We start from the raw sequence: 13,189 nt of genomic DNA, 5'->3' as shown, positions 1-13,189 counted from the left end.
TGATAAAGTAAGTTTGGACTGCTAGACTTTTGAAGATCAACATACTGACATAGTCGTTGTTATTGATCTTGTCTCATGTACTATACTACAAGACAATATGAACAAAACAAAATAGTACTTGTAACAATAAATTCTCATTAATGACGCAAAAACACTTTAACACTAGGATTCATCTCGGACTGATCTTGGACTTCAGAATTGTCTTCACTTTGGAGTCCATTCTTAGAAAAACAAAGTTTTTTCTATGTGTATGTTGATATCTATGATGTGCATAAACTAGCCAATGATATTTTTGCTGTTTTGTTTGTTGTTTTTGTTATAAAAAATGTTTGTGTTAATTTATTTATTCATATGGTATGTAATAAATTACATAGATTAGTTTTTTTGGTTTATTTTTGTAAGTAATAGATTAGTTTTTAAAAATAATTTATTTTTACAAAAATATAACAAGAAATGAAGTTGGAGTCATTTTTTTGAAGACAAGAAGGCATTGTTCGAGGTTATGAAGTGTGCAGGGGCAGAGGCAACCTTTCTACAAACTATTGCAAAAGGTGTTCCTAATGGCAGCTTCCCTTGGAGCTTTTATACATAATGCAACCTTTTCTGCAGCCTTTTCTGAAAAGTGTTGCATCTTGCTAAATTAGTGTCTTTAAGAAGCCTTTTAAATCTTTTGCAAGCAATGGATGCTTTCTTAAGCGATAACTTCTACAACATTACAAGAAGAATTTTGGTCCCTTTAAATGTCCCTTTAGGAATAGACTTGGCATCTTTTGTTTTGGCTCACAAAAATATCATTAGTTGGTCATGTTTATGCACACATATTTTTATGCATGTTTGTGTTGTTTATTTTATGCAATTATTATATGTGGTTGATAAATTAGTTTTTCACATGCTAAAATAATTTTGGACAAAATAAACATCAAATGGATTTTGGCTTTCAAAATTTATATTGTGAACATAAGATCTAACAAGTTAGTGTTTTAAAATAAAATTCAGTTTTATAAATACGTTAATAACCGCAAATTTTGAAATACTCAATTATAAGTTTTAAAATTGTGATTTTTGTAACTTACACAAACTCAAAATATATAAGTAATAAAAGGAAGTTTTATTAAATATATAAAAGGTTCAAATGCACTCAATCTTAATACCGGTTATAAAAATTGAATCACGTCAAATTATATAAAAATTACATTTTTATATAGAACCTTTAAAAATGATATTTTGAAAAAAAAAAGGTACCATTGCTTATTATATACATGTAATAACCGTTTTTAAAACTAGAATAATAAAACATTAAAAGACCTCATACAAACCTCAAATCACTGCAATCCATTTTGAAGAGAACTCACACATCTCTTGTATACACTAGTGGGATAAAGGATACCTAACCGCTTAGTGTTATCTTTTAATGGTCGGGGTGTATTCGGGATTTCTATAACCAAGTTATAGGCTGATTACACAAGTTTTTTCAAATTGGATGATCTGATTGGAAATCTTTTGTGATAAATGATACCTAAGAAAGAGAAATCATAGGCATATATGGGATCAAACATGTCTAATTAAATTTTCTGTTAGTGATACCATAAACATAGGAATTATATAGTAAGATATAATTCATAATCAATATCTATCGGTTGGATTCAAATGGACTAATAAAGGATACATAACCATTTATTTGTTTTGTAAATTGGATCCCAGACTTTTATAATTAATGTTATTGGAAACTAAAAGTGTATTAATTATTAAAGAGTTTAATTATTGAAAACACTAAATGAATTTTGTTAAAATTTTGTAGACAAATAATCCATTCTCATTACCATGATTTGTTATTTTCTTTAATGACTTAATGAAACAATAATATTCAATAAATACAACTTCAATTAATGGGTTCATGTCTTGAGCGACAATCTCATAAGAGATATGAAATTGTATACACTTAAAGGTTCTAGTCCCAAAGTATTTGCTTTGAGCAATAGACCTGAACATTATGATACCTAGTAAAGGCTTCACTGTGATGCTAAAGATGTATCTAACATCAAAGTAGGAATAGTTATTCCTGACTTCCAGTAAGTCTTACATAATTTAGATATATATATATATATATATATATATATATATATATATGATATAACAGTTAAACAATATTTCAATAAATACAATGATATTTTGTTAGTTTAAACATTGGAATAGTGTAAGGCCAAAAGAATAAGCTTGTATAATCTAAAAGGCCCATGTTGTATGGACTGGATACCTTTAATCCCAAGAAATCCAATAAGGCCCACATAAATGGATCTTGTTGCTTTTGTGGAGAAAATGGACACTAGAAGAGGAACTGCTCCTCTTTTCTGAAAAGAAAGTTTGGAAGAGACTAGTACTTCAGGTATCTACTAGATAGAACTCTTACATTTAAAATAACACTTAAGTACTTGGTACTTGATGTTGATCTAATATTTGTAAATGGCTTGTAGATATTTGCAAAAGAGTAACCAGATGAGCACAATCAAATTGGAACTGCACTCTTGGAGTTCAGTTTATTAATTATGCTAGGAACATAATGTACTTGTATTGTGAAACAACGTTTGTTTTGAAACAATGTATGTTTTAATTTAGCTTGCCTAATTATATGTCACAGTTAATTTATGAATGATTGACCATTTACTTAAATCGTTTTTCATAACGATTACCTTCGTATTCGGAAATGATTAAAATTCTTTTTATGATACTAGATCTCTTAATAATAATTATAAAGTAAATATCAATTTTATAAATAGAAAGTTCTATATGCAAAGTACTTTTGACTTAAAATTGTTTTTAATCAAACTCACTTTTGACATTGTTATCTTTATTATATAAGTGAAATTGACATATTCCAACTTCTAGAAAGGGATCATTGAAGGAAAATAATGTAGTTTATTTGACATATGTAAATCTTATTTATATATAAAATATTCCTAATGATATTTTCATTAAGTAGTAGGGAAAATAAATTATTAAGGAATTATACACTATGGTGTATGACTTCCTTTCAAATGAATGTTTAAGATTTAGCACAAGATACCAAATTAACTTTATTAACAACAATAGTAGTTATAATTATAGTTTACACGGTAAAACATAATTGTGAAATCTTGGTTGAAGCTTTCAAATATAAAGTTGAGATACAAACCGGTAAGAGCAATCTAAAGCCTTAATGATAATAAATGATGAATTAAATCTTACTTGGTATGATTTACTTTGAAATCAGTAGTAATGTCCTCCTTTTATTTCCTTGGGATAACATCTAGAACACTATCAATTGTACCTTGAAGACAAATACCAAACAATAAGTAGATAAACATTTTCTTTATAAGATTTTATATGGAAAGACTCCATCTCTATCTTATTCAAATGTTTTGTGGATTTGATGCCTATGTTTGAATAAATCTTCTAAACCCTAATATCTACTAAATACATATTTGTATAATATTCTAAATGCGGCTTAGATTATTATATGCAAACCTTACAAGAATAAGTTCTCGTATTCCCCTGATAGCCGAGTTAGCAAAAAGCAAGCTTCTAATTACAAAGCGAGTGGGAGGTACATGGAAATTGAAGCAACTCAAGAACCATAACCTAATGTAGTAATAGTTGGAACTAGTTTTAACAAGGGATTATTAAACTTGAATAATAGCTATTCACAAACACAAATTGTTAGCATTAGTGGTAGAAGTCATTTTTTGACTTAAGAAATGTGGAATCTCTCATTGATGAGCTTTTATTGGTGGTTTTTGGAAAATCCATCAAATACCAAGATGCTATGTCAGATCTCGAATTTGGTTAATGACTTAGAGTCATGAACATGAGATGTAATCCATGTATAATAATCAAGTATGGTCTTGATTAACCTTCCTCCCCATAGCCTAGAAGGAGTAAGTGATTATTCTAGAAAGAATACATTACATGGATAACTGTACACATTTAAATCAAGACTTTTTATAAAAGGATTTTATCATACTCGTGTCACTGACTATGGTTCTCATAATACTCATGACATTGACTATGATCAAACCTTTTTCACAAATAGCCATGATTAGATTAACAAAGATATTGTTTACTATAATATCATATTCTTAATACGGCATATAGCATATAGATTTCAAGAAAGACCACTTTTCTTAATAGACATCTACTTGAAGATATCTATATAGATTAACCATGAGATCCAGTTATGGATATAAAGCAAACATCTCAAGGTTGCAATCATCATTTTAATATAAAACCACCAGGTATGCTTTTATATCAAAATGAAAAGAACATGTGTGTTTACTAAGAACTAGTGGGAGCATAGTGACATTCCTACTAATCTTGTATGTATGAGACATACTTAATCATGAGAAATTACATTTTGACCATGCCATACCTTTTCACCTTGACTCAGGAAGTGTTTATAAGATGAAGGACTTAGGAAGAACAAGATACATTCTTGGAATGTAAAATGTATAGAGATAGATAAAATGAACGTTAAAAGTTTTATATCTTTATATATATGTTTACAATATCTTGAAAGAGATCAAGATAAAAGATTTCTTTGGACGATTCTTCACATTGTCAAATGGCACTAAGTTTGAGCTAGCCTCAAAAGAACCTAGCTCAGAGGTTTGAACTAGCTGAAATGATTTATATTCCTTTTGCTTGACAAATGAATCCATCATTTATGTCACATTATGCATAAGAACTGGTATATGATCATGTTGTGAGTATATCATAAGATACCAATTAGATACATGGTTAAGTCACCAGATGAAAATAGGAACATTCTAAGAGTAGTTTAGAAGAACTAAGAGAAAGTAAATTAGATAATTAGTTTAGAATAAAATCATCATGTAAAGAGCTACACAAGACTCTAATTTCTAAACAAATATACATAATTTTGAATTATAATTGGATTATGAATTCATTAAGAAATGTGTAACACCCCATTTTCACCATATAGTATAAACAACGAGTCATGTAAATAGGCGTCTTTGTTATAAGACTATTTAGGATAAATAGTTCTGACGAAAGTCGTAATAATTGCAAAACCGAGAGTGTGCATATAGAGAACATCTAAATTTGACTTCATAAGAGGAAGTTATGATTTTTAGAAGTTTCAGCGCAGCAGGGTACGGCGCAGAAACTGAAATAGAAATCGGTCGATTGTTAGAAAAAACAATATAAACGAGAGTCGAAGATCTCGTCCATATGATTCCGTTGATATAAAGTCGAGAATGGAATCCATATGAGAGAGTTATATTTTTATATAGGCTTTAATTGTCTAAGCCTATTAAAAATATAGCTTTAAAATTAACGTGAGAATTAGCCGACGGAGTCTAAATGAAAGTTGTAGATCTCGTCGATAGCTATGTGTGGATATAAAGAAAATAAAAAACGGAGCTCGTACGAAGAAGATATCGAAATTACAAAATCCACGTTTAGCACAACGCACACAAAGAGCACGACGCACATCTTCTAGAAGGTGTAGCATGGACCACAGGGATTTTGACACATGGAAAGCGACACATGGATCAACGTTACCCTAGTGTACCCACCGCGCGCACCTATGACGCACGGTGTACATCCTTACTATAAATAGATAGCTCAGGCTTCTTTCATTTCTCAACCCTGTTCTCACATCTCTCTCACTCTATCTATTTCTCTAGAAACCCCCTCCCCCATCGAGTCTGAACTTTCTGGGTTTTTGGAATGATTTAGCGAAGCTGTAAGGAAATGAATCGGGAAAATAGAAATGCTCGGTATCGAGGTCCTGCCCGCGACTTTCGGCTTTCCACCTAGGAATCTCTATAAGTGAAGCTACGCTTATTAGTCTTTTAGGTTAGCTCATATTCATAATTATAGTCGTTATTAGGAACCTATAAATGCTAGATTCGTTAGTAATTCCAATTATGATGCTGATTGATCTACTTACAGAAGAGGTGTCTAGAACGGTCATGTTGACTTGGTTGTTGGATTTCAGAAAGGCAATATGCCGAAATGATCCTGCCTCCCAAATGTTCGGCCTGGCTGATCCTTAATTGATAGAACTCTTGGTATTCATTAGGATTAGTGAAGGATGTAGTTTTCATTACCAAATCGTCGTAGGAATTAACACGTTAAAGTTATATAGGTTAATACTTTTTCGGTGCGCTATCCATTAGTAGAATCGTCGAGATAGCTATCAGTGTCCCGAGTCATTGTCTAGGTGAGTTTTCTCAGTATATTATGTGCTCTAGTATATATCCTTTTTATGTTCGGAGATAGTTGCCCTGTAGTATGCCATTAGGCTAGTTTAGCTAGTTACATGTAATATTGGATTATTGCATGTACTATACATTTAAGCAACTAGGATAGATAGCCGCTTGTAACGTAGGAATAATACTTGCTATATGTGTCAATATATTATATGGGGAGTTGAGGGCGGACCATTCATGTGCTGAAGGCCAATAGACTCGGGCAGACTAGCATTATGTTAAAGGCCAAAATGCAAACCAGCTATATGTTGTAGGCAAAAAGGACGGACCAGCTTCATGCTGAAGGCCAAGGGCGGACCATCTTTATGTTGAAGGTCATTATGTGTATGCATTGTGTATGTATTGTGGGGTAATTATATTTTGGGGAACTCACTAAGCCTAGCGCTTACCCAGTTGTTATAAATGTTTTTTAGGAAACTCATTGATCCGTGAGAATTGCAAGGCTCGAATGTACATATGTGCATTCACAATCATGTTTCTGCAAATGTAAATATACTCTGATATAATTCAATAAATAAAAATGAAAAACAATTGGGTTGAAAATCGGGACGTTAAAAGTTGGTATCAGAGCCATGGTTTGAGTGAACTAGATGAACACTCGTGTGATTCTAGACTCAAACTATGGATCTGAATAATTAATAAAAAAAATTCATAAAAAGAACAATACCAAAGGAAAGAATGTGATGCGTATAGTCAGCAAAAGCTCAAAAAGGAATGTGATTCCCAAAATATTCATATTTGTTATGTTTACTGATATATGAAATGTTAGAAATGCACGCTAGTATGTAGGCTAAGGATCTTTTCTGGAACTGTACGTTAGAATTGCCTGACAAATTAAATGCCATATAGCCTAGGGATTTGCTTGTTAATTGTCTTAGAACCTATATAGATATTAATTAGTTATTTAACAAATACGTTCACTTGCATGCTCCTAAAATTAAATAGTTTTAGATTGCTTGATTTGGCGTTATTGTGTAGCTCTTGTCTTAGTCTAACCGTTGTAGTGTCGGAACATTCAATCAACAGACTGTTGATTTTAGTGGCCTGCAATCGTATTCTTCCGATAATTAGTTAATATTAGTATAAGTTATTCATCAGCTAATAGTAGGGTAAAGTATAAATAGATCTTAGAAGGAGAGTCTAGGAAATTTAATATATGCTTGATAGGGCATATATTCGTAAATAGGGCATCGGAAAAGATACAAAGCTCTAATGGAGTTTAGGAAAAAAAACCTATCATATGTGCTCATGGGACACATACAAATATATTTAGTGATCGTTGTATATAGTATCGGAGGTGACTTAGAACTGGCAAGACAACTTTTGGGACAAGTATGAGTAGGTGTGAAAGGTAGTAGACGCCTATATACTACCCGAAGCACAGGACTCATACTTGGATGTGGAAGAGTCACAAAGTTGCTAAGGTACTGGTAGTTAGGTAAATAGTGTGGCTAACACTGTAAATTCATTTCATTTCCATCATTACCATCGTTTCGGTGATGACTAAGAAAATGCATATTATTTCGACCTCAGTGGTCATAACGAATCGAGTCCGACTAAGATAAATTTGCGAAGTAAGCTCAATGTAGTATCTGACTTTAGTTGTATGATTGAAGAAGAATTTAGCCAAGGAAATCAACAGACATATTGCAACCGTTATTAAGGCTAAATACCCAGTAGCTAGAAATGCTACCCACAATAGGGTGGTTATATCACATTAGAACATGAAGGAAGGTGCCTTCTATGTTAAGTTTTATATTTACTTTATCACGAACCAGTTTGCATCAAAGGTTTAGTACCCTAGAACCCTTTTGCAGTGAAAGGTTATCAGAATAGGTGATAATGAGTCTTGTTTACAGAATGTAGACTACATGTTATGAAGCAGAGAGCTTTAGGATTTGCTTTGAGAACACATACCTACATGATTGGATTGCCATTGAGATCTTGCAGACCTTGCTAGATAAATTACCCGATATCATTAAACATGTCACAGATAGGTTGATCGTCAGTGTTAAGGAGATAATTTCTACCATTCAAACTACTAAGGAAATGGTAAGGACTGCTCAAGAGGGAGAGCTTGGAAAAATGAACCAAGCACAATAATCAACTCTGCCAACAGCAGCCAAAAGATGTAAGCGTGCTAACTCAAAGCCTGAGGAACAAAGAGGCCCTCAGTGTAGTATGTGTAGGAAGTTCCACGAAGGAGTTTGTCATACTTTAATATGCTACTAGTGCGTCAAGGAGGGACATTATTACAGAGACTGTAAGCAGGGAGAACACAGAGTGCGTATTTGTTTCCACTACAACCAGAAGGGCCACATCAAGGTCGATTGTCCTTTTTTAAAACCAACAAGTGAAATGCAGGCTTCAACACCTGCAACTTTTAGGCCAAACAATGGATGCTTAATGGAGAAGAAAACCACAACCAGTGAAGGGTTTGTGTTGTTTCCTATGAAGGAAGAATAGCTGACACCAATAGGAAGTATTTGATAGAATGCCATTACGGTTGTTTTCGGTACTTAGGTATTAGTATGTAACCCAAAAATCCTCGTTATTTCTTGTAAAATTCCACTACGCAATAAAATCCTCTTTCTCATACGTGTGGGATAGTGCGTTTTTAGATAATATCGTGCATATCATGACCTTATGATTTTTTGACCATGCCTTACCCCTTTTGGTAGAAACAACTAGTAATACTTCGAAGAGAATGTTGAAGTTCATTTGGTATGACATACATGAGTTTTTTCAAAGTCAATAGGAGCGACAGTTCACGTAGGCATGGACATCTAAGACTTCAACTAGCAGCAGATGATGGGTCGAACCTAAGTGGGGGAGAACCAACCCTTAGAAAGAAAGTATGTTTAACTTTTAGATTTATCGTCAAGGTCCAGGAGAGTAGCAGCACGAGTAAGTGGAAGTTGTCAGTGAGTAGCAGAAGAATGAAATCTTCCGTTAGATTACCCATAGGCTAGGAGTTTCTTACTTCTCAAGGAAAGGGTAGTCTTTCATACCCATACAACTAATTATAATTTAGAAACTCCCAAGTACGGCTTAGATAGCCAAGAGAACCGTACAGATTCGTACCTTAGAGGATGTAGGATTTATCCTCGCAACATAGGATCGGGAATTTAATAGATAGTATAGTTGCCATAGAGAGCGTCAAGCAATTAAGACATGTACCGGACATTGGAATTTGATTTCAGCCATAGTAAATAATTTAGTTTACCCGAGCCAAAGTATTATAGTAGTAGGATCAACGTCAAGGGATATGGTATTTTCATAATTAGGATTAGACACCCATAGTAGGAGACCATTCGAAAAGGGTTATGCTAATTAAAGGATATGATAACACCTTAGTATAACTTTAGGCATCAGGATAGACTACGTGTTTTGTTTAGTTATTCCTTTAGTCGATAAGCGTAAGAATTAATAGAGAACTCGAATTAAATCTCAAACGTTTGTAGGTCGACATAAGAAGATAGTTAGACTTTAGCACCCATGCAGTGTAGATTAAGAACTATAACACCCTGTTTGGGATCATTCTGTAATTCAGGGCCATGGGTTGGAAATCGATTGTGTAAAGGCTTTGGTACATAAGGATGCGATGTTTAGACCTTTTAGAATGAGGTAATGATGGTCACGAGATTTAAAAATTTAAATTGTGATTTGGGGTCAAAGGGTAAAACGGGAAAAGTCATAGGTCGGGTTCTTGCATGAAATATGGATTTTTGTTCGAGAAGTTTTAGTCCATGATATTTGGATAAGATTTTAGATCTCCTCAATAGTTTTCCGTTGATATAAAGAACGTCAAAATCGGAGTTAAAACGAAGAAGTTATGCCCATTTGATGTTTGGTCGATTTCAGGTTAAGCTAAGTACGCTCAGCGTACAAAGGGGAGTACGATGGGCGTACTGAGGCACCCTGAGTATGCTGGGCATATGTGATCAATGCCCAAACCCTATTTCATGGTTAGAGCCCTATATAAGCTCCTTAACTCCCCCAAACCCACTCCATTCTCAGCCTCCACCCCTCCAACACCCCCTTCCATGAAACCCTAACCCTAGTTGAGCCTTGTGAGCTAAAAGAAGGTGTTTTTGAGTGATTTGGAGTATGCATGGTGCACCTTGGAGAAGAACGAACTTCTTGGAGAAATGTTGTTTGCATTGGATCTTGTAGATCTAGACTTTGTTCACCTTGATCTATCTTCTAGAGGTATAAAGTTTGAATAGTGATGATGCATTTATTAGATCTAGCTAGTTTTGGATGTTATGAGTTTTTGGTCATTTTGGTGCATAAAGTTTAGATCTTGAAAGTTTGTGACCTTGTTACGGATAAAGTTGGAAACTTTATCCTTCTAAACATTATTTTGATTCATATCTGAAGGTTTGAGACTTGTACTTAATGGATTAAGTTGAAAAAGATGAACTTTTGGGTCCCTTTGAGAGTTAAAGCCTAGATCTTGTTTGTTTGCACCATTCTAATGGATAAATTTGGTAACTTTATCCATTATAAAGCTATTATGAACCATAAAAGTGTGATCTTGGCCCTTCTATCCCTTCCATGCAAGAATTGTGATGTCCTATTGTGTTAAGAACTTAGGGTTTTGGACATTAAGCACTTTATAGCCATGCAAAGTCATAAAGTTGAAAACTTTATGACTTAGGACATAATTTTGGGGTTGGATCTGATTTTTGGTTGTAAGAACTTAATGGAAGAAGCTCTTAATGGAGTTTTGGGACTGGGCTGCGTATGCTGGGCATACCTGGTGATACGCTGTCACACCCCCAAACCAAGGATGGCGGAAATGTCTGGGGGTGGAGGACTTTTGTATAGTATCATAACAACAATTGTAATAGTAATTCAAGCAAACACAACCAACATATATATAATTGAAAAAGTTACATCATTGTATGAATTACATGTTTACGAATCAATTACAATATGTTGACAAAATATGAAATAGTAGACGCCTTAGCGTCCCATCCTCAAAAGCACTTGATTACCTGTTTAATGATTTCCTGAGAATACAAGTTGTTTGAAAAAGTGTCAACACAAAGGTTGGTGAGTTCATAAGCTTTTGTTTGGTATTATTAAAAGCCTTTCGTTTGTAAAAGTAGTATTTGTGTTAGAAAATCCAATATTTTCCTTAATGTGTAAATGTAGTCTTAAAACCCAAAGACCGAAATGTACAAGTAATTTGTCATATTTATAGTAAAACAATGCAAGTTTAAATCGACATAAACTCGTTAAATTTTAATGAAGTTCCCGTAAATTCCAATGTTTATTAATACTTTATGTGAGTTTATTATAACCATACTATGACCAAGGTTGCCTAAAACGACGTTCTTCAGGCGTCGGAAATGTTATGACATTTGTCACCCCAGACCTATCGGTCTAACTGTTGCATGCAGTTTAGGTGTGGGTTTGTCAAACCCAATATAGATCTATACACAACTATCACGCTCTCCCCCAAGGAGACTCTGGTTACAATACAGGACTTAATGGTAATTTGAAGTAAATGTCTCACAAAGTCATTAACGAATTTACGTGTAGTGTAATGAAAACTTGGTACCGTATGGCCGTACCTTGCTTAATGAAAATATCCTTTGTATAAATGTACCCTTTTTAAATGTATGTGTTATGTAATGTTTCATAAAGTCATTAACGGAATTACGTGTTATGAAAACTTGGTACCGTATGGCCGTACCTTGCTTAATGAAAATATCCTTTGTATAAATGTACCCTTTTTAAATGTATGTATTATGTAATGTATCATAAACTATACCTATTATAGTTTATCAACCAAGGGTAGTACGTTGTAATGTATGCAAACTATATTCAAAATAGTTTATTAAATGTTTGAATGTATCGGCTGTACTTTGATTATAATCACTTGTTATTCTTTATATTTTATATGTCCAAATCCATTTGTAAACTGATGTGTGTCTAAATATTAAGATAAAATGTCATATATTGCAATAACATATAATCACAAAAAGATATACACCTTGCTCAACATGTTACAAGGTGAAATGAAATTGACAGCAACTTTTTGTTGAATACAGTTTCTGTTACTGTTCTTAGAAAATTTATAGAAAAATCATCAAAGCTCCAAATCCAAATCCGCAAATTCTGAGAGTTTGAAATATGAGTCTAGTTTGTTCGTAAATTTTATCATGATTTTTAGTGATCTCTAACAGAGGTGAAAATGTTCATAATCACAGACTGGTCCGGGTTTGCCTCTGAAATGATAGGCAGTTTTGTAAAAATCACCATAAATTGTAGAAAAATCATATGGAGATGTGCAAGTAGCCATTTTAAAGCTAAGAGTTTGAACTACTTGCACCTGGAACAGTTTTGAAAACTAAAATATTTAAGTTGACCAAAACAGTCCGTGATCGAAGTTCATCTTTTCTGATGTAATCTGATAGAAAAAGTTTAATTGTGTTCTTGATGATTTTACTTGTATTCCCCCCTTAAAACTTAAGAAAAACATGTAAATGTAGGGGTATGAACTCACCTTATGTGGTTTCAGTAGATGAAAGTGAGAGAGAGGAAGTGTTCAACCCAAGAACACTAAGAAGATGTCTTGATGATTCGAGAATCTAACACCGAATAAGATGGAACTTGTGTAAGATATCAATGATTTGAGTAGAATGGAGTTTAATAATTATGTGAATGATGAAGATACTTACTAATTGAAGAAAGAAATCCCTGGAGAAAGCCTTGAAGTTCTTGAAGTTGAGAGAAAAGATGAGAGAATTTTGGAGAGTGTTCTTGGTTGCTAAGTGTAGAATGAAAGAACTTTATGGAGAATGAGGAGAGAGGATCAATCCTCCAGCTCTTAGAACGTGGGAAGAGCTGGAGATTGGGTGTAAAGGTCCACTAAGGAGACAAGGGGTAGTGGGAAAGAGTGGCTA

This window comes from Lactuca virosa, chromosome 1, assembly GCF_052849685.1.
Source record: "Lactuca virosa cultivar CGN04683 chromosome 1, Lactuca_virosa_CGN04683_v6, whole genome shotgun sequence".
In the NCBI taxonomy this organism is placed as follows: Eukaryota; Viridiplantae; Streptophyta; class Magnoliopsida; order Asterales; family Asteraceae; genus Lactuca; species Lactuca virosa.
The sequence above is the reverse complement of the archived record's forward strand: the minus strand, read 5'-3'. Positions refer to the sequence as shown.